Below are 20,427 nucleotides of genomic sequence, written 5' to 3'. Positions count from 1 at the left end.
GATTTGCTTGCGCGCCAGCAGGATTACGTATCCTGCACCTTGGCTCGACGAGATGTGGAGCGTCTTAATCCATATGCATGGGAATCCTCGGCGAGGATGCCGACGTGGCCAATTGCTTCTTTTGTTCTTGCACTGTGGAGAAACGTCCCGAGGTGTGTTCCCGTCGTCGATCGGCGACTCGTTTTATGGATAAACACCGAATACGGTGGAGGGAGGACAATTCAGCTTTTTCCCTTTTCTTCTTTTTCTTTCTTTTTCATCGTTTCTTGCCTCTCCGCGGTGTTAATACCACGCGCATGAATCATTTATGAACGATTCGAAATAACTTCGTCTCGATGGAAATAGATCGGCAGCGAATGGAGAACCGTTATATAACGCGAACAACTAATCCGCCGCGGTCGAAGGTGCACGAGGACAGCTTTCGCGCTGGCACGCAATCAATCGTCGCTTATAGGAAACAACGCCGCGAATAATTATGGTGCTCGACCGAATAGGGAACGAGGCTTCGACCCGGTTTGCGTGCGAAAGGTTTTCGTTGCTCTTCGATGAAATTGATATGTAACGCATTGTAGCTTGGGGCTGAGTTTCTTGTATCGTATAATGATCCTTTTAACGCGAGAGTATAGTACGTTGCGCGAATATTCAATAACGTGAAGCTCCTGATTTTCGTTGATTAATTTATATTGAAGAAGTTAAAGATGAATTAGTTGAATAGAAAATTAATGGTAAATAATTGAACCGAGGTGTATCGCAATTAATTAATTAATATCGTGTTTCTTTAAATTTAGACGCGTCCAGTTTCGAAAAAATCCATCAACAAGATAAAGCTAACAAAAATATTGAAGGAAGAGATCGCAATTCCAGTGCAAACAATCTCTATCCAGCTTCGTCGTAGTTCACCAGAGCAAAATGAAAACTGACAATCAACATTAATTCAAAGATGATTAATTTTCCAATTTACGGGGAACTTTCGTCCAATAATTTTTTTTATTTGTGTATATCTTTATTTTAGAACCCATAACGCACCTTAGACGATACGGTACACTGATTGACGAAATGATGGAAAACTATATAAAATAAACATTCCCTAAAGCATAAATATAGTATATACAAAGCAATGCTTACAAATAAATCCGACTCTCATTAACGAAAGTATTTTATAAGCCCGAAAGATCTGTCTCTAGGTTTCTATCCGTCTTTAACTGCACTCAGTATCTATAGATTATACGCTCGTAAATTAGAGTTCAATGAAACAATCAAACGGTAAACGGCTATTGCAATTCTCCTTGACACGTCGATAAATATCCATCACGCAGCTGTTCACCGTATGTCAAAACGCAACGAAAGGAACGCAGCATTAGTCTCTTGATTGTAAGCAATGGAGGAGGGCGTCTCGCAGCTCGCAACTGTCCTGCTGCACCGAAAACGAGGAGTGGAAAGTTCGTCGTCACGGTTCTCTTATAGCAGCCGATACAAATATATCCAGCCGTGTAATATTTAAGTGGCACGATGCATATTTATGTCCAGGGCGGGCGAGACGGCCAGGCAAGCAACGAAAGGAAAGACAAACGGAACAGATTGGTTTCCGGTAGCGCAGCTACGCGACGAGGCAGCAGCTGCGCGAGGTCGGCCGTTTCGAAGCCCCGGGTTTGTCACAGGAGGCAGGAAACGCTCGCACCCGTTAATAACCCAATTAAAACGGACAGGAAACCCTGGTAGCCCCGGTACCGTCGGTCTGGACGATGCCACACGATGCGTCGACAGCGTTACTGTTATCGTCGCTATTACTGCCACTACAGGTGTTACTGTATCGAAAGGGGACGCAGTAGAAGTCTCGTTCATGGAATTCGTATTAAATGATTGTTCTATTGCCAACGATGCTCTCCAAAGTTCATGAGTATTGGGACATCTGCTAGTTTCACGTAAAACATGGTAGTTTAACCATAATTATCAAGGAAACGCACGATTAATCAGAATTCGTCATGAAAAATTGCGATCAAATTCACGCGATGAGAATATGTTAAATCGTGTTCAAGAATTGAGAGAAACTCGAAGAATGGTTTATAGCGTGTGTAGAATGGAATAACAACAAAACAGAATGACAAATAAAACAGTGAATGATACATTTGATCAAAACTGATTAATTGAAAAATACGACCGGTATGTGAGACAGAGAAATTAGAGATTAATTTTATTATATCAAATTGATGAATTGTTATACTGAATTATTATGTATTGAATACGTGGGTTCTTTCGAGTCTAAAATATCATTCAACCGCTTCGCTTCATGTACGATACAAATGATCTTTTTTAAATATTCAGAGTTGAAAATATCAATTTGTCGGATGATATCTACGTAATCTACATTTAACAAAATTTACATATAAGAAAGATTTGTCAAAAAAGCTATGTTCGTATTTCACCAAATATAGTATGTATATTATTTCTGCGTATATCTTCAAAGATCTAAATGACCCACTTACATAATGTAAATCTGTCATATATGATGGATTAAAGCTAATTGCAAATAGTCAGTAAAAGAGTACCCATGTATATACACAATAAAATCCATTAATCAAATTAATAAACTCTTCCGCCATTAAAAAAAAAAAAAAAAAACAACCATGGCTAACAAAACACAGTTGTGATGACATATTGAAAACGATCGAAATTTTTATTCTGTTTTTAAAACACTGAACATTCTCATCTCGTAAAATCGACCGAACGACTATTCATCTGTCTTCTCGAATATTTAGACTTCGTTTGACTGTCCTATAATATTGCGCTGTATGAATGTCCGATTCGACATCAAGTAATCGAAAGTCGATTACAAGCATGCCAGAAATTAAATGTACCAGTTATACCGGTTACAGCTAGTAATTCGAAGCAGATATTAACGGTGTTCGACGATTCACGGATACAAATCTGATTTCCTCGGTCTGGCTACGAAATCCACGTATTTCGCATCGATTCGCGATTAATCAATTACGTAGAAGCAGCGTTCGCCCCTATCACGCGGCCATAAATTTCCGATAATATCGGCAAGGATTAAACTCTATCGTCAAAGCGAAGATAACTCGCGAAATATAATAGTCGGATCGATGCGATTGGAATTCGTGGATCAAATCTATCCCTCACCCTTCCCCTTCCCTGATCATAACGAACAATCGTGTAACCCGGCCCAGCTGGAACAACCAATTTCCTCCTTTAATCGAGAACGCGCAATTACACTCCATTACCTTTTACCGTGGGATAAACAATAATTGTAGAACCGTGAGCCTGCGACCCTCGTATTCCTTTCTTACCTGAAACAGTGAAACGAAGCAACAATTTAATACGACGATCAATCGGTCGAAACGAGGACGATGCCAAGTAAAAAAAGAAAAGAAAGAAAGAACGAAACGGCCAAAAGCACGACCGTACAATACGGTCACACAGGAAATCGGGGCTACGAAGGAAATCGAGATCGGCGAATCGATTCGTTTCGCCTTGCAGCAAGTAATTTACGAAATATGAAATTGGGTACGCTTTTTATTACGTAGATAGCATGAAATCGTAAAATAAAAATGCTTACGAAATATCTATGTAATAATTGAAGCCAATCCAAAGTGATCAACTCTGCTTTTTATGAACTCGACTTTATTACGCGGGCGTATAGATAGTTGGTATATAAATTCTGACACAACAGATGATTTGCTTTATCGCGAAAAGGCACGAATAATTGTGAATCTTGAGATGAATTTTTAAAAAATTGTCTCTTCACGCATCATTATCCTTTTATTTATTAAATTATAGACCTGATCCGTGTGGATTTTAAACGGTCATTAATATCATTGTGCGGGTTAAATTGTTTAATTTTTTAATCACTTCACCTATTTCATCTTATCTTGTATCTGTATTTTAAAAATGTAAAAAATGCACATTATTCACACAAGATGTGAAATATAAAATAAAATTAAACATCTAGAAATTAAATTATCATATCCAAATTTAATTTGAATTATTGTAATCACCTATGCATAACGATACCAATTAAGAAATACATTTTAGATTTTATATTTAGATTTATGATCCAAACTATAAAACACGAGATTACCGTGTATATTTAATCAGTTTTGTATCTCGAAAAAATTAAGAAATGCTCTTATTTAAAATTTCACAAATGCTCCTTTATAGCTGACTGAGTAGTCTCTTTTATCGTAATAATTTCCTTACTAGTCAAAAAAATAAACTATTAAAAAAAATTATCTCTTTCCTAATTTTACTTTATTCTCCTCATATGTGCTGCTCCAATTTTCCTAAACGTCCTTTAATTTTTTATTTATCGCAAGAACGTAACTAATACATGAAAACACATATCAAAGAACTAAAAATACGTATAATCATAATTACTTTAGAGAAAAATAATTTTCAAAGGCAATGAAAATAACCATCCCATATTTGCTTCATAATACCATCGAACTTTCGAGCCATACATTACTCCATTCGTGGCTTCAACGTGAAAAATAATTAGGTATATACGTCACCCTATGAAGCATACCCCAGCAACTTAACAAATGATACGAACCTTGCATTAAAAGCTTGAAACTCGACGGTATTAAGCTTCAGCGAGTGTAAATCGAATAATTAGCGATTTTACAGAGGAACACGGCGGCGCATGAATATTCATAAGGTAGGGCGAAATCACTTGCACGTCATCCGAATCAAAGGGGAACGAGGAACGATGCGAATGAAGCGGATCAAAAGATTGCAGAGAGAGTGTGTATACGCGCGGAACCAATAATTTCCCGTATCGATCGGTGTCGATCTCGGCCGATGCGGCGTGAAATCGAAAGGATCGCAACCGTAGCCGCGTGGTTAAATGAAAAGCGGCTACCGATGCCTGTTCGACTTGCCTGAATTACTGGCTGCTCGCGAGACGGAGCAGAGGGTCGATCGTTCCGAAAAACAGACCGTAAAACATTAATTATGTGACTTCCGCACTGAAACTCGTGCTCATCGACCCTCGATATCGCGAATATGCACCGGGAATACCGCATAAATTTGTAGCCCGGACGAAACGAGCGAGCAGCACTACCCCGCCGATCGATCTCCCTTCTTGTACGCACCGAATGATTCACGGAATTAATGTACAATTACGAGCTCTGCAACTCTTGTGCAGGTTGCAAGTGGTATGCGCTTAATTAAGACGTGCATGAAATGAACGCTGGATCGCCACAAATACATATGGTGTTCCTTCCGAGGAATTCTTTTTAATAAGCTTCGATGTAGTACATTAGTATAATAATACTCCTGGCTACCCGAAGGTTAATGAATTCGAGTTTTAATTCGACTGTACGGTCAATTTGTGGGGTAACCTTGTTCTCCAAAGTGGGATTGCATTTTTTGCAATTACGTTATTAAAGTGTAAAAAGGAAATGGAAAAGACGTTTTTATTAATAAGGGCAGGTGAAACATATTTTCACGTACGTTCGATAATCTATCTCGCCGCACGTAAGTAAAAGTACTCGTTGAAATTCGAAATATGGCTCGATATGTTTAAATTACATTCAGTCAAATATGATTAGCATTTCGCTTTAGAAGAGAAACGAATGTAATATGAAGGTAATATCCGTTAATACGTACTTTCAAATTATTACTTACGATAATATCAAATAGTTATAAATGATATTGTCTATTGATAAAACACACAGAAAAAGGATGACCCGCCTAAAAGTATGAAAGGAAATAGTTGTAGCGAAATTTTATATACAAACTGATTCGTCGTTTGTACGTTAATGAAATTAGTCTTGGTTTTCCTACAAAGTATGAAAATACCAATTAAAATCTTCTTTAATATCCATAATTACCAAACTGCTGGTATTTACGCGTTTATAACAATTTTCAACGTGCAAAAATGCCTATATTTAACTAATGTAATAATTATTAGTTATAATTCTTACTGCGTAAAGCAATTTTCTATCTAGGTTCCATTTCTTTAATTGTCCTTATACAAATTTGAACTTCCATAAATATTCACAGTCTAATAATTACTTTTTATTATACATTCCCAAATATGTTTAATTTACGTTTACAAAACAAACTTTTATTTCCAGATTGTTATATGTCAAATAAAAAAAAGAAACACGTCAACATATTTATGTATAAATTATTTTAACTTCAGCTCTATAATAAAAACAATTTATATGCAAAATCTCGTGAATATTAAGTTGTACGATAGGTTTGTAAAAAAAAAAAGAGCTATATATGAAAGCTTGAAATAGATTGTTAACGTAACTGAACATCGAACGAAATTCATACATATTAACAAACTGTCTGAAAAATCTTTCTCATAAATATTTCTTTCATAAATATTCAATGGAAATATATTCAACTTGAACAACATTTTATTTCCAGCTAGCAGAAGCTTTTTCTTCAAGTCAGTCGCAGTTTTTCTCGCAGAAAGATCTCAACTGGATAGAAGTAACAAAGTTGCGCATTACGTCGTGCGTTAGGGTGCTGTCAAGGTCGTTTCTATTCAACCCCTAATCAGACACATTGAATTTATCGCGCTACGCGAGAGAAGGGCACGGGCTGTTTTGGTTACTGTATAATTGCAGTGTAACGACGGTGTAATTGCCTCGGTTGCTAACAACGACGCCGTGCAACCTCGTAAATAACAAAGAAATCCTTTACACGTCCCGGATAAACTGTGTATTACGGATAACTATACGTAATTAACCATTCTAAAGTTTGCAACATGGACGAGAATATTTGCTACTTTTTAAGAGTTTGAAAATTTGGTTTAATTAAACCTTTGTATTTTAGTGGTGCCGTTATAGCTACACCGACTCACAAAAGTACATAGCACGAAAAATTTTTATGTCCATATTATACATATGTATGTATGTGTTGTGTAAAACATTTGACTGACGACTATATTGGTATAATTTGAAACCGATTTGAAGATGTATGTAAAATTTAACAGATATCTATTATAACATAAATTTAGAACAAAATTACTGTACAACATGAAATAACTATCTTGGGCATAGAATAAATGTTAAATATGGTATTATCGAGGTTTATTAATGTAACGAACGTTTAAATACTTCTGTAATTTCCGTAAACTTTGTCTGCAGTAGAAACAGTATAACCATAATAACTGGGTCTCGTTGCACTGCTAATGAAATTTCAAAATGTTTCATATAATACACAATATACTCATAAAAGGGTCTACAAGCAATGTTTAAATACCTTTTACCTTGCAACTATAAATCCGAGATAGAAAACGAAATTTTCATATTTAAGGAAAAATAAATCTCTATTAACGCGCTATAAATCCTCCAGTTTTCTCAGTCTTCGTAAAATTATACGGTGAGCAAAGAGTACGCGGTTCCCACGCGAGGAAGTAGTAAAGTAAGTAAAGTTTATTCCGTATGTCGCGCTGGAGTAAACGAGAGAACGAAACGTACAAAATAAAAAAAAAAAAAAAAAATACAAAAAATAAAGGAGAAAAGAAAAAAGAAAGAGGGAGAAAGGAGGGTCTCGAGTTTGCGTTCCCCGATTCGATCGGCGTGCGTGTGACCGGTGATAAGTTAATGCCGCGATTGCCGTACGTGAAAAGAGTGAAAGGGTCGGTGTGCAATAACGGGGGAAGTTTGGTCGCGATACGAAGCAGACGAAGGAAAAGGAGAAGAAAGAGGCAGGGGAGAAAAAAAAGGAAGGAGAAGTACCGGTGCAGTTGCACTCATTTACTTTCCCTGCCAGCGTGAGTCACACATGAAAGAGCCTAATCTCACGCGATCGTGTCGTGTCCGGTGACCCCTGATCTCCTCGCGAATCCCTGTGCGAGTCCCTGTCAACCACCCCCTCGTCGCTCGGTGCACAGTTCTTTTCGTTACACGCATTTAAATGACGCTGCTTTACATTTTTTTCTTCCCAAATATTATGGTTTTATTCCGGCGTTATCGTCGGTGCCGATCTTCTGAGCCGACAACCCGCGCTCATTTATTTTCGACCACCACCTTTCCTCCCTTTCTCCGTTTCTCTGTCCCTCTCACAGTTTCTGTCGTGTCTACCTGCCTGTTTAATTATTTCTTCGCACGGCTTAATGGATAAACATGTTCACCACGTTATTACACCTATGTTAAATCGTTGGCTGGTGTTGTAAAGGCTCTTAAAGCGTGGGCGTTGTTCAGGCTCCTACGTAACTCGCAGAGAGTTAGTTATTTTGGCAAGCAAAAGAAGTTTGTCGATACTAATATGCTAGAAATATGTTGATTAGTACACTCGAAGTTTCAAAGGTATATAAATAAAGATTACGGGAGGCGAACGCGATAAGCCACGTTCTCCTTTCATTCTTGCAGAGGGGTAGTTCTCAAACACGATATATCGCCAATTAGACCCGCGTTTCTAAATTATTTAATTTTACCATTAAAACGATGATATCTTCTTTTTAAATCAAAAGATCAATAAACATGTACATACTTAATACGTTTTTCTCCTATCGATTGTCAGATAAATGACCAAATTTAGAGTCTATGCAAATTCAATTTCAAAGATCTATTCCAAAATTCAAACGCTCGTCTCTTCAGCCTCCTTCTCGTCGTCACCAGCGTTATCGGTTGATATGTAGCCGGTCGTCAATGAAGCGGTATAACGCGATCAATTACACCAATTCTCGCGTTAACTGCGGTTCGAGGCTGTTGGTCGCTGGGTCGAGACGTCTGATCGTTGGTATATGCGGCTAAAGTCCCGATCAAATAATTCGACGCATACAGTCGGTGAAGATAGTGCAAAATTAAATGGTTTATTGGCGGGTATCGAGCCGTGACGCGGACTCGAACAGCCGAGCTGAGAGCGACTGCAGGAAGACTATAGGAAAGGCTCATTAGCCGCAGACAGTTGACAGGACAAAGCTGGATTGTTCTTTCCCCTCTGCTCAGCCTCAATGTCGACCCCCGTATCACCCTTTAGTCCGCCATCATCCGTCGTCCACGAATTAAGGATCTTGCTTCTCGGGCTCGTCAACCGGCAATCCAAATCAGGTAAGAGACATTGTCATCATCGTTCGCTACCCATGTTCTTCGTATGCCTTTCTCTTCTTCTCGTTGGTATCACAGCTCACATCACTAATCACGGCCTGGCCATTCACTCTCGTTTCTCTCTCGCACTCTTCCATCCTATGCCATCGGTGCGACACCAAGGCAGCCTTTCACGTACAAAAATAGCAGCGGCTTTGTTCCGTGCTCGCACGACCTTTTTCTGTTTCTCCTTGTTCGCTCTCGTATGCTCGTCGTCGTTGCTTGCTCTTGTTTTTCGATTCTCTTACGTTCATCTCTTTTTCCGCCCAGACGATCCTTTCAGTGCGACCTCTTTATAAGCGATACGACAAATGCTCTCTATCGCGCGCTCCGAAGCGTCACCGACTGCCGAACGTTGGATGGACGAGCGCAGGGAAGAGTAATTCGATTTCTCTTAGTGGTGAGTAAAATCCGTGTAATCAGAGCCATTTGTATCGAAGAGTTCATCGTAGAGGTTTTCAAGATCTTGAAAATTAGTTTGACATGTTCAGGCCAGCTGCGATACTGTGTCGCCTGTATTAAGTCGTTGAGCTTTCGTTGAACTTTCCATTCGGGTGATCAAAAATGTTTTCATTGCGTATACAGCAAATGATAAACGAAAATTGGTTCGAAAAGATAACACGAAGCGTGACAATGAAATTTCGGTAATAATCTTATTTCTTTAAAAAGAAAAAAAAGTGAATTACTAGAAATGCAACAAAGAAATATCAACAATCAATTGGACGTTAGCAAACGTATTCGTATGACATTGAAAGAAAAAATGTTTAAATAAGACGAGACAAATTTGACGACAAATTGCAGGGAAAAAAAGGATCGTAGAAATTTACATCTCATTAGAATTCGCACAAATCGATTGATTCCTTTCGATGTACTTATACGCCGTTCATTTCGTCATTTCAAAGAGCTCACGTACTATATCGCGATTAAAATGTAAATCCACGCGCCGACACCGGGCAGTCGATAAAGCGTCGTGATTTGCATTGTCGATAAGCGTAAATGAACAATCCCGATCGTTTCCGATTCAGTTAAAAAATTGTTTCGCATAATTAGCACGCGATTCGGGCGAACGCTATCTGCCCGACTTCTCGGTTAATACAAGCCCGGCATTAGCATGCGCTCATTACGCATTAAAATCAGTCGCTATCGCGTTGTGATTGAATTTCACAGGTCCGACGTGAGCGAGTTTATTAACAGACATGCATGCACGATCCATCACTACCATTAAATGCAGTGTGTTGACACTAGACGTTCGAATGTAGTTATTTTTATTCAGTCACGCTTTTCTCTTTGTTGCTTTATTCTTAATTTTAGAATACTAATTAACAATAATATTTATTAAAAACACGTGCACAAGAAATCGTATGCAATTGACAGAATTAACCATTAACAGAATTCTAAGTAGAATAAGGTTTTCAGAATTATAATATTAAATACATTTCTGAGAAATATCTAGACAGTTTCGCGCCAGTCGAACGTTGGCCCCGTTCAAACGTTCTTTCCGGGAACAATTCATTTTCGAGAAACAACCGCCGTTTGAGATCGACGTAAGCGCTTTATTTGTCTCCCGTTCGGTGTCCTCGAAAGAGGATCGAGGCGGATCTGTCACGCTGAAGCGTGACAAAACGACCAGTGCCGGGAATCGGTCGCGGTTTCAGACGTGATGAATATACAAGCGGAGACAGCTTTCACGGCTATGGAATGTCGAACGTGGGTGAAAAAAATGTGTTGCGCTATTTCCGAACATTCGTCGATTGTTTTTTTTTTTTAATCTCTAGTTAACAATCGATATTACGTTGCTTTCTATCACGCATTGTAATTTGTCGGTTTTACATTTATTCGACGATATTAGCTTTTAATTAATTAGATTCAACGTTTGTCACTTGACGTTTACATAACTGACACTTTTCATATTATCGATAATTTCTTTTTTTAGCTTGTGGACATCTCGGTTTGTTAATATGAAACATTTTAACGTTGGAACTACCAAAGTTGTGAAAGCGAGCGATTTCAAATTCTTTCTCTTTATAATTATGTAAGAACGTAATATTTATAATTATATAAGAATATATAAGAAGAGAAAGAGAGAATATATAGATAATTTTAACACAATTAATATCAACTTTTATTCAGATGGAAACGCAACTCTCTCTCCCTATTTTATTTTCAGCATATAATTTTAACTATAACTATTTATACAGATTATACTTAAAACTTAAGCATATGCTAATTCTATTTTTACTTAGCACAGATGACTTTCTGCCTAGATATTAAAGGATGTAAACAAATCAATCAAATTCGTAGACATGTCTGAACTACGAGATAGAAAGTGAGCTCAGTGACAAATAATGCCTATGGAAAATAACTGTCAGAGAGAAATATGAACACTGTGTTGACTCAGAATTAACGGATGACTAATTATCTGACAAAAGGTCGGGGAACTTAATGCTATATTTCAAATATTTTTTGATGAAATGAGAATAAATTTGAGGACCTACTTTTGAATATAAAAGTAGCCTTACACTATAAAACATAATTTATATTAGCATTTTTGATTAATAATACCGTTATTGATATAAAACTAAATATCATAGTATAATATATATAATGTAGTATAAATCATAATAATACAGCAACTATTTTATTATTTCCATTATTTGCAAAATACTAGTAGACGATTAAGGAATAATAGCGTAATGTATCAATAATCTTTTTCAGATAAGTGACTTAGTTTTTATGTATCATAACACTCATCGTAACATGAATGTATCCCATCGTAAGGGCGATTTCACTTTTGCAATAAGAAACAGAAGATGTTTTGTGTGACATCGCATATGCCAGGTACCGGAATCCATTGTGCCACTTGTTGCAGTTTTGAAATAACTTTCTTCTCAGAGAAACAGAGGACAGCGACATAATTCAATTTACCTATAATAAATTGTATTTCAAAATATACAATTAAGAAAAGAATTGTAACGCTATCTGTCAGCGATTAATTTATATTTCAATTTATAACATATCGAAGTGATTTCGCTTTTACCTCGTGTTAAAGTTTATATTCAGTCATGGTGGAACGTTAATATAGATCATATTAATAACCTTCCACACGTTGAACCATGCATACATTAATAAAATTTGCGCAAATATATGCCAGCTGTGACTGCGACGATTAAATCGCCAACATTATTTATCGAACAGGTTTCCTACGATTAATTACATTAAACCGGACTTACAGGATTAAAATCCGCTTGATATATATGATTCATTATATTTTGTTCGTTATGCAATTTAAAAAAAAGAGATATATTTAAGATGTTTACCCAGTAAATTATTCTAGGTAAACTTTTTAACTAAGAAGCGAACGTTATACAAAGATCATTTGAAGTTTTATTAGAAGCTTGTTAAAGTATCAAAGAATCAATTAAAAAATGAAAAATTCGAACGTTCTTTAATTAACTACATAACATTCTTCTTTACAATTAAACATTACATTTGCAGAACATTTCAATCCTAACGAGACATATGCGATGAATTAAAAAAAAAAAAAAACTCAACTAAAACACATACAAATGACTAAATAACGACGAACGAAAAGCTGAAAAAAGCTGGACGTAGATCGAAATTAATGGAAAGCGAACACGAGGGAGAAGAACGATCTACAATTCGTTTTCGTCCACATGTGTCAGGTCGGGCCAAAACGCAACCCCGCCGTTACGGCGTCTCGGCTGATTTATCGAAATTTCACGTCGAATTGGCTCGCACGGGGATCAACCAACAGTGAATCGGAGGACAGACCGAAAAGAACGTGGCTGTTAGTCGGCCGGCTCATAATTTGTTCACGGTTATTTTTAGGCGAGTCTCAATCTCGTCGTGTCGACACGAATGAGAGTGACTCCTCGGCGCCAGTGGTACTGTCAGTCGTAACAGTGACAACGAGACCGACCGTTCGATGCTGGAACGAAAATAAATCCCTGGATGGGCTACGAAGGCTCGCAAGAGCCACGGATCCTCGTGGAATTTCGGGACACGTGTGCAAACACTGCGGCAAAGCTCGTTATTGTTCGCCAGCTAGAATTCCCGCGGTTTTATTCATCGACGATTTCGCGAACAACGCTGCCTTTATCCTGTTCTGGATTTCCCGTCAACGAACGCTTAAAACGATTTCTGCGAATGGCTACGGTTTATGTGGAAATGTACTGCTATATCCAGGATAGAAATTGTAAATTAATAGAATACGAAGAAATTTTTATACACTTAAATTTACGATTTGGGAAAGTTATCATTTTCATAAATTTAACCTTGCGATTCGGAAGTTACGGTTTTTGTAGATTTAACTTTACAATTTGGATAGAACCTTCGTTGTTTAAATTCCAATTCTTCGATACAAAAGGTGTACAGAGATAACAAATGATACATTGGTGATACAATGATGTACAAACGATACTGCCAAAGCTAAGAAACGATAAATAATCATAAAAACCCCAAAACATTGAACGTATATTACTTTCAAGCATTTATGGTATCCAACAAGTTAGGAAAAAACGACGTACATATAACAACAAATACGTATAAACAAATAAGTAATTCATATCATCCGAACATATTAGAAATTAACAAGGAAAAAGTGTGAGATTAGTAAATAATTGAAAAAATATTATATTTGTATTGTTTGCCATACGCATTACCCAATTTATGATATGCATTGCTATACTCCATCGTTGCATCGTTATATTATGATCTATTTATAATCGGCACAGATTTGTTTCTCGCGATATGACTTTCTCTTTTCGTAAATAGATAAAAGCCTGATTATAAAAAGTAAATTTCATATTATTTTCAGAGAAACTAATACAATCAATTACAATTGAATAGAATCAATTAAATAAAGAAACTAAGATCGTTAGCGATCCTCGTAATTAAATAAAGAATTCAGGTTAATAATAATTGCTACTGTCTACACATATATATCTAATATCTGAAATGATTATTATCTATAGTAGTTAGCAAATTAATTTTCATACCAGCTATAGGATCAGTAAGCTGGAAATCATGAATCGCAATTCAATACGGCTCATTACATACATGGTTACGAGTACCGATAATTATTAATTATAATATTGGTAATTAATCTAACGCTCGTAATTATCGAATTATTTAAGCATTTCACAAAACCCAACATACAGACATACGTAGAATTAGCTTACGGACATCAATTATGTTGTATTTTATTAATTCTAAAAATTAAATGGAAATTATAATTATCGGGCTAACTTCATTCAGTTTCCTTTTCAAGTAACAATTCCTACAAGCCAGTTTTATCTAAAATTCAACCTGTTCTTTGGATAGTTTTAGAACCCTATAATTTAATCTGTTAAAAGTTTGATAATGGTCGAATATAATCTTCCATTGCTTCTAACAAATCCAGGTTCCTTGCTAAAAAAATGTTAACCTCATTGAGATGTCGTAATACCAATTCCGTTATTTCTATGCTATTTGGTTATCTAAATCACAACATAAGCATTGCCTATGATTTGCACACAACATCGTCATACTTGTTACGAATTTCCATTTTTACCGAATTAAATTACAATAGATCCACGCTAAGTCGCGTGCAGCAGCACAATAAACGCAGCTCCTCGTAGATATTTTCTATTTCCAGGCAGAATACGGTACAATATTTCGAACAAGACTATGACACAATGGCGTATTCAGATAATAGAAACACATTTATAATAGAAACTTGCAGCTGTATTATCTGATTTTCGACAATAACATGTTTTCCTACCCTTCGTCCGCTTCACGCTCGTAAAACGCAAACAAGTGTAAACGACGCGGCACGCAGAAAGCGTGCGGTTCGAAACTCTCATCGAACGAGAGACCAGTAGAACGTATCGCGTGATAACGCTTTAACCGTGCTATTTCGCGTAACGCCGACAAATTTCACGCGAACGCATCCCGATAATCTTATCTGCGCGACACCAGATACGAAACGTGTCCCACGACGAGTAGATTCCGTTAAATTACAAGAGCACCAAAAGAAGCTACGTCTTGGGCAGAAATAGACACGATATCGGTGGCGTTCGAAGCAAAAACGGGAGAAGAACAAGAAAATACCACGCTACCAAATGGAGAACCCTTGGAAGAGGGTCTGTCACGTGGCGCAAAAAAAGGCCAACTGTTTCTTTCAAGATGAATCGTTCGGGGACACTTGTCGAGTGGAATGTCTTCTCCCGTGAGATTAAACCTTGCCTCACGCTTCTCCTGTTCCGTCACCGCCTCGTCCGAAATAAAGGACGGGAAGCTCGTCCCAGCTGTGATAATGGTCCAGCGGATCTCGTCGATAAATCTCATTGTATTAAGGCTTGCTGCCGCTGTTGCTGTTACTGTTTCTGTTGTCAGACTGAACTTCCCTTAGCCTTCCTGCTATACCTGTCTCTATTCTCGATACGTGCCTCAAGTTATAGTTTCAGTTGACTTAAGTTGTTGCACATGTGCGACTGTCTCATCCCTATGATATCAACGGATTCACTGTTTCACTGCACGTAATCTAGTTGTAAATTGTAACAATCAATGACCACTTTGTACCTACGTGTACTATTATTTCTCACAGTAATATTAAACAAATATTCAAGCACTGAAGATAATGTAGGAACATGCAGGTTATAGACGTTGCGGACAATATAACAATAATCTCAACAGTATTGCACCCAGTATATCGATACATTGAGATTTCGTCGATTGAAAAATGAGAAAGTTATTCAGCTATCGAGCCTTCTGTAGCAACAAAGACGAGCAATTTAACAAATAAAAAGTACCATTTATACAACAACCAATAAGCCCTTAGGCATTTAATAAGCAAATATTACCATGTCTCAATAAACACAATGCACGAAGTTTACATGCAAACTGCATACGCAGTCGTAGGTATTCTGTATTAATTAACTCTGCCAATCTCTAGATCAAAGCTTTATCAAAGATGGGAACAAAATCTGTTTTCGATATCAACTGTTTCGAACAACATTCTGGTTAATTAATTGCACAATAGAATTACATTTCGCCATTGAAGTAGGAAGAGAGAAAAAGGAAAGAAATATCATATGAAACTGATGAAAATACAATCTCACCGAGGAAAACTAATATCTATATTCGCAGACCCAACAAAACAGGAAGATAACCGGCAAATCTATATTGTACGTATATGTTTTATGCACACAAAGAATTTGCCCCATGTGGACAGGGACAAGAAATTCTTTTTCACCAGCACTCTCCGATTTCTTTGGGTGAAACTTTCAGTATGTGGAAACCATCCCAAGGGCTCCGTAAAGATAGAAACTTCACTCCTTCTCCCTAAACAATTGATACACCGGAAGGGAAATTGCCCCCTTTTAAACTTTCTTTCGATACGATTGACCGTGTCGATGATACGACGTGAAAAACTGCCGTGAACTGTCGATATAACAGAAAGAAAAAGAGGGGAGAAAAGGGCAAACGCGTGAATAAATTTGCAAGGGACGTTCGGCCGAAATATTACGATATTAAATATCTATATTTCACGAAAGACACTCGATTTCGCGATAGAATTAATTGTTCGGCAGTTTACGTTTACGTAAAACAGATCAGCGAAATTGGGTTAATACTTTACAGGTAGCTTTATGCAAATTCCTCCGACATAGAAATGTCAAAGCACACCGAATTCGATAATTATCTCGAAATTAATTGAGTTTCTCTTGCGTATATACATCGCAACAAGATACATTATGATAATTGTTTCCCCTGTTAATTGTAGAATGCAATTTCACGTTAGAATATAGAAACGCCGTATCGAACGAAGAAAATATCACCGAGCATCGAATTAAATTTTACGAATTAAATTGTACACATTTAGTAAGTATATTCGCAGTAAATATAATGACAAAATTTGGACACTGATAGATACATAAATAGTAAGCGTCGGAGATAGTTTTATTTTTCGATTTCATTCAATTTTTTTAATAATCTGCGTTAATCGTAATCCTGACAATATTAACGATTTAGTTCCTAATGATAATATTAATAAACGGAAAATATCGACCATAGATTTATATAGCCATCGATGTATTTCTGTATTCTGTTTCAAATGACATTTGAAGCGTATACAATAGAATTAATATCAGAAAATTCAACTAACCATTTGAATCGTTTCAATCACGCTACAACGAAACAAAGCGCCATTATAATGGATTTATACAGACAATACAACAATAAATAGCACATAATGCAATGATGTTTTCGCACATACTACGTGTACAAATTTTAGGTATTTTTCATCGTATTTTATTGAGATTATATAATTTGGAAAAAGAAGTTTTACGTATGAAATAATTCATTTTAATTAATTATTAAAAATCTCTCTTGTCTCGATGTTTTGGCACAGAAATAATGTCTAAAATTATCATTGTTTTCTCTTTGCAGTATATTCATTTCGAAATAAATGGTTTCGTTACCGATCATACAACAACCTTGATCACCCCATTATGTTCAAATTTATGCGATCGTGTCTTTAAATTAACGTAATTTCGCTGATAAAAATCTTTTTTGTATGTAATTTCACTGAAACCATAAATGTAAATATTCTTGTAATCATATCATCGGTGTTAAATTTGGAAACTTACACGTATCGTACTTTACACATTGAACAAAATTAATGACTTTCATCGCATAAAATACGAAAATAATAAATATCTTAAGATTATGCTACCTCCTCCCCCCACTTACATCGCTGCGGTTACTTACTACTCAAAGATACACAAATAACACACTCAAAGTTTAACACATTCACGGCTGATAATTTTAATTTTCTCTTCGTAGATTTGACTCTTAAACGTCATCCTTTGTATCATTTGTTATCACTAATGCAGACAAATATAAAACATATATTCAACGCATATATTATTCTTATGTGCAATTATAGTTTAATTATCAGGAGACGCGATATTATATCATCGGCCAACGTAAAATCATTTTTGTAGAATTTCCTATTTTAATTGAACGCCGAATTAAGTAACAAATAATGTGAATGTTAATATTAATTTCAATCTTAAATGTTACAGATATTTTACGTACATTTAAGTGCAAAACGATATAGCCTGAGATTGCTCATAAAATTATTTTAAATAAAGACGATGTATCGTTTAATTAAACAATCTTTTTTTTAAATATTTTATTCAAACAGTACCCAAGCTTGTCTTCAACAAAGGTTTTATAGCGATCAAAATTCGGCGTGTCGCATTGCAAGTACGCGCTTGCGAGCGGATCTATTTGTGTTTCCAAAAATCCAACGAAACCCAGCCTAGTAGTATATAGTCGATGAAGTGTGAATCGTGGACCAGCACGTCGACGCGAATTAATACGTTGAAAAGATAAAACCGGCTGGACAGGCGTCAATGACGAACGACCAGCGAACAAATTATCCTCGCTGGCTAGCCGGTTCAATTCGTTCTAAACGAAGCTTCCCGCAGCGCAAACAAACACGTTAACGTCCTTTAGACTCCAATTAAAGCGAATTGTTTAATTTCGCTGCGAATTTTTCTATTGCTTTTCCCTTGCGTTCATTCTCATACTGTCATAAAACCATCACAATGATGGGTGACTGAAGATTCAAACAATACGAGTTCCATGATATACGATGAATGAGCTACGAGATTGATCAGCAATGTGACAAGGCATTTAGGAAATTTATACCGTGTAAATTATTCTTAGTTTGTTTAGATACGACTTATAATGATCTTCGCATTTAGAAATTGGTTAATTGTGATGCTGGAACTTCTTTCGTGTTTCTACTTATAAATGTACGTTATAGTCGTAATATATAATTATGGCAAATTACGCGTTGTATTTTGAATAATATACCATATGCGATTACATTTGAAAATTCTATCTCCTTTCTATCTTCAAGAGATCAACGTCTGATACAAAAGAGACAAGACACAAGACGAGTTCAATATTCAATTGTATTGCAGAAGAAGTCTATTCCAATAGAATCTCACATTACATTCCAAAATTCTATCTTCCCTTCTTCCTATCTAGTTAAAAGACCAACGTTCGATGCAAAGAAACATACGGCAGAAATTCAATATTTTAATACAACGATCTCCATAAATCATAAAACTACTTTCCAACCTACCCGATTCGCGAAGACCGCTAATCTCTTCATCCACCGACATTGAACGAACTTTGACTCGTAGCGTAAAGGAGACCTTCACCAGAAGCAGTAGGTACTTTTTTTTTATCAAAGGTTACACCTTCCACTTTCTAACGACTACTTGGAAATTGTCGGCCAAAACGCACGTCGTGTCTCGGCGCAAGAATGTTGTTAGTCAAGCTTTTCTTCGAAAAGAAAGGGGGAGGGAGGAAAAAAAGAAAGAAAAGGGAGAAAAAGTAACGCTATCACGATCGAAATAAAGTTCACGCGACAACGCCGTTATGTGTGCCGGGCACACAATGCGAAAGAACAGGGGTGAGTTATCGTGACGCATTGCCGGCTGCACCGAACGCACGTGGCCTGATGGTTGTTATCGGTCCTATCGGCCAGTGGCTGTATCAGTGCCGTCGGCACCGCTTATCGTCGCCGACGCCTGGCGTCGATCAGCAACCGTTATGAATTGTTTCCGCGCAAGTGACCGGCCAATCGCGACGTTACCCGGCCAAACGAAAAACTAGTTCCCCTCTGCTCGTTTACGAAGCACAAAATGCCGGAGACGGTAAATTGCTGGCCACTGAAACGCGAACAAACGATATAATGACAGGACGCGTTGTCTTGTCCATTGAACGCTCGAACTGTGAATCGCTGTTACACAGAGCTGTATAAGCGCGCTTCATTTTTCGTTTCTTTTCTTTATTTCGTTGATCGTTCGAGACTATCGATCCGCAGATTTAACGATCAAGGAGGGAGTTCTCGTTCGTAATTAATACCTCGCTGCGTGATATTTGAATAACACTGGTTATACGTCGATAAGAATACGTTGCAATGCATTAAAATAATATTATAACGTGTACTAGTAACTATGTGGATCTATTCGCAAGATTTGTTTGTTCTTTATATGTTTGATGATTTTACGTTAGATACATATGTATTTTGTATTTTATAATATTTTGCTACTTTCCATCTATGTTTACTTGTTTATTATTCATTATTAGATTAGATTACAGATGTTTATGCATTTGTGCTAGATATGGATGTGAGCACAAATGCAAAGTATATAAAATATTTCAAAGATAAGACATAATTTTATTCGCGTTTATTTTCTTTATCAGTGTCTGTAAAAATATGCGTTTACACAACGTCTGCGGTGTACCCATTACATTCTTCGTTATTTATATGCTCTTA

General features: G+C 36.8%; 1 protein-coding gene and 2 long non-coding RNA genes across 5 annotated transcripts in view; 2 read left to right on the top strand and 1 right to left on the bottom strand.

Moving 5' to 3' along the window:
* Positions 1-20,427, bottom strand: part of LOC126867402 (mucin-17-like) — a 381,530-nt gene that overhangs the window by 152,734 nt on the left and 208,369 nt on the right. The window lies entirely within an intron of this gene.
* On the top strand, positions 1,032-2,221 carry LOC126867414 (uncharacterized). Its single transcript, XR_007690288.1, has 2 exons — positions 1,032-1,439; positions 1,528-2,221. It is a non-coding gene; the product is annotated as an uncharacterized LOC126867414 (long non-coding RNA).
* LOC126867413 (uncharacterized) lies at positions 8,723-20,400 on the top strand. Of its 2 annotated transcripts, none has more exons than XR_007690287.1 (3): positions 8,723-10,772; positions 10,999-11,494; positions 11,781-20,399. It is a non-coding gene; the product is annotated as an uncharacterized LOC126867413 (long non-coding RNA). The 2 variants fall into 2 exon arrangements; XR_007690286.1 differs by having other exon boundaries at positions 8,731-11,097; positions 11,314-11,494; positions 11,781-20,400.

The sequence above is a fragment of the Bombus huntii genome, chromosome 7, assembly GCF_024542735.1.
Source record: "Bombus huntii isolate Logan2020A chromosome 7, iyBomHunt1.1, whole genome shotgun sequence".
NCBI lineage: Eukaryota > Metazoa > Arthropoda > Insecta > Hymenoptera > Apidae > Bombus > Bombus huntii.
This window is presented reverse-complemented; position numbering and strand designations above follow the sequence as displayed.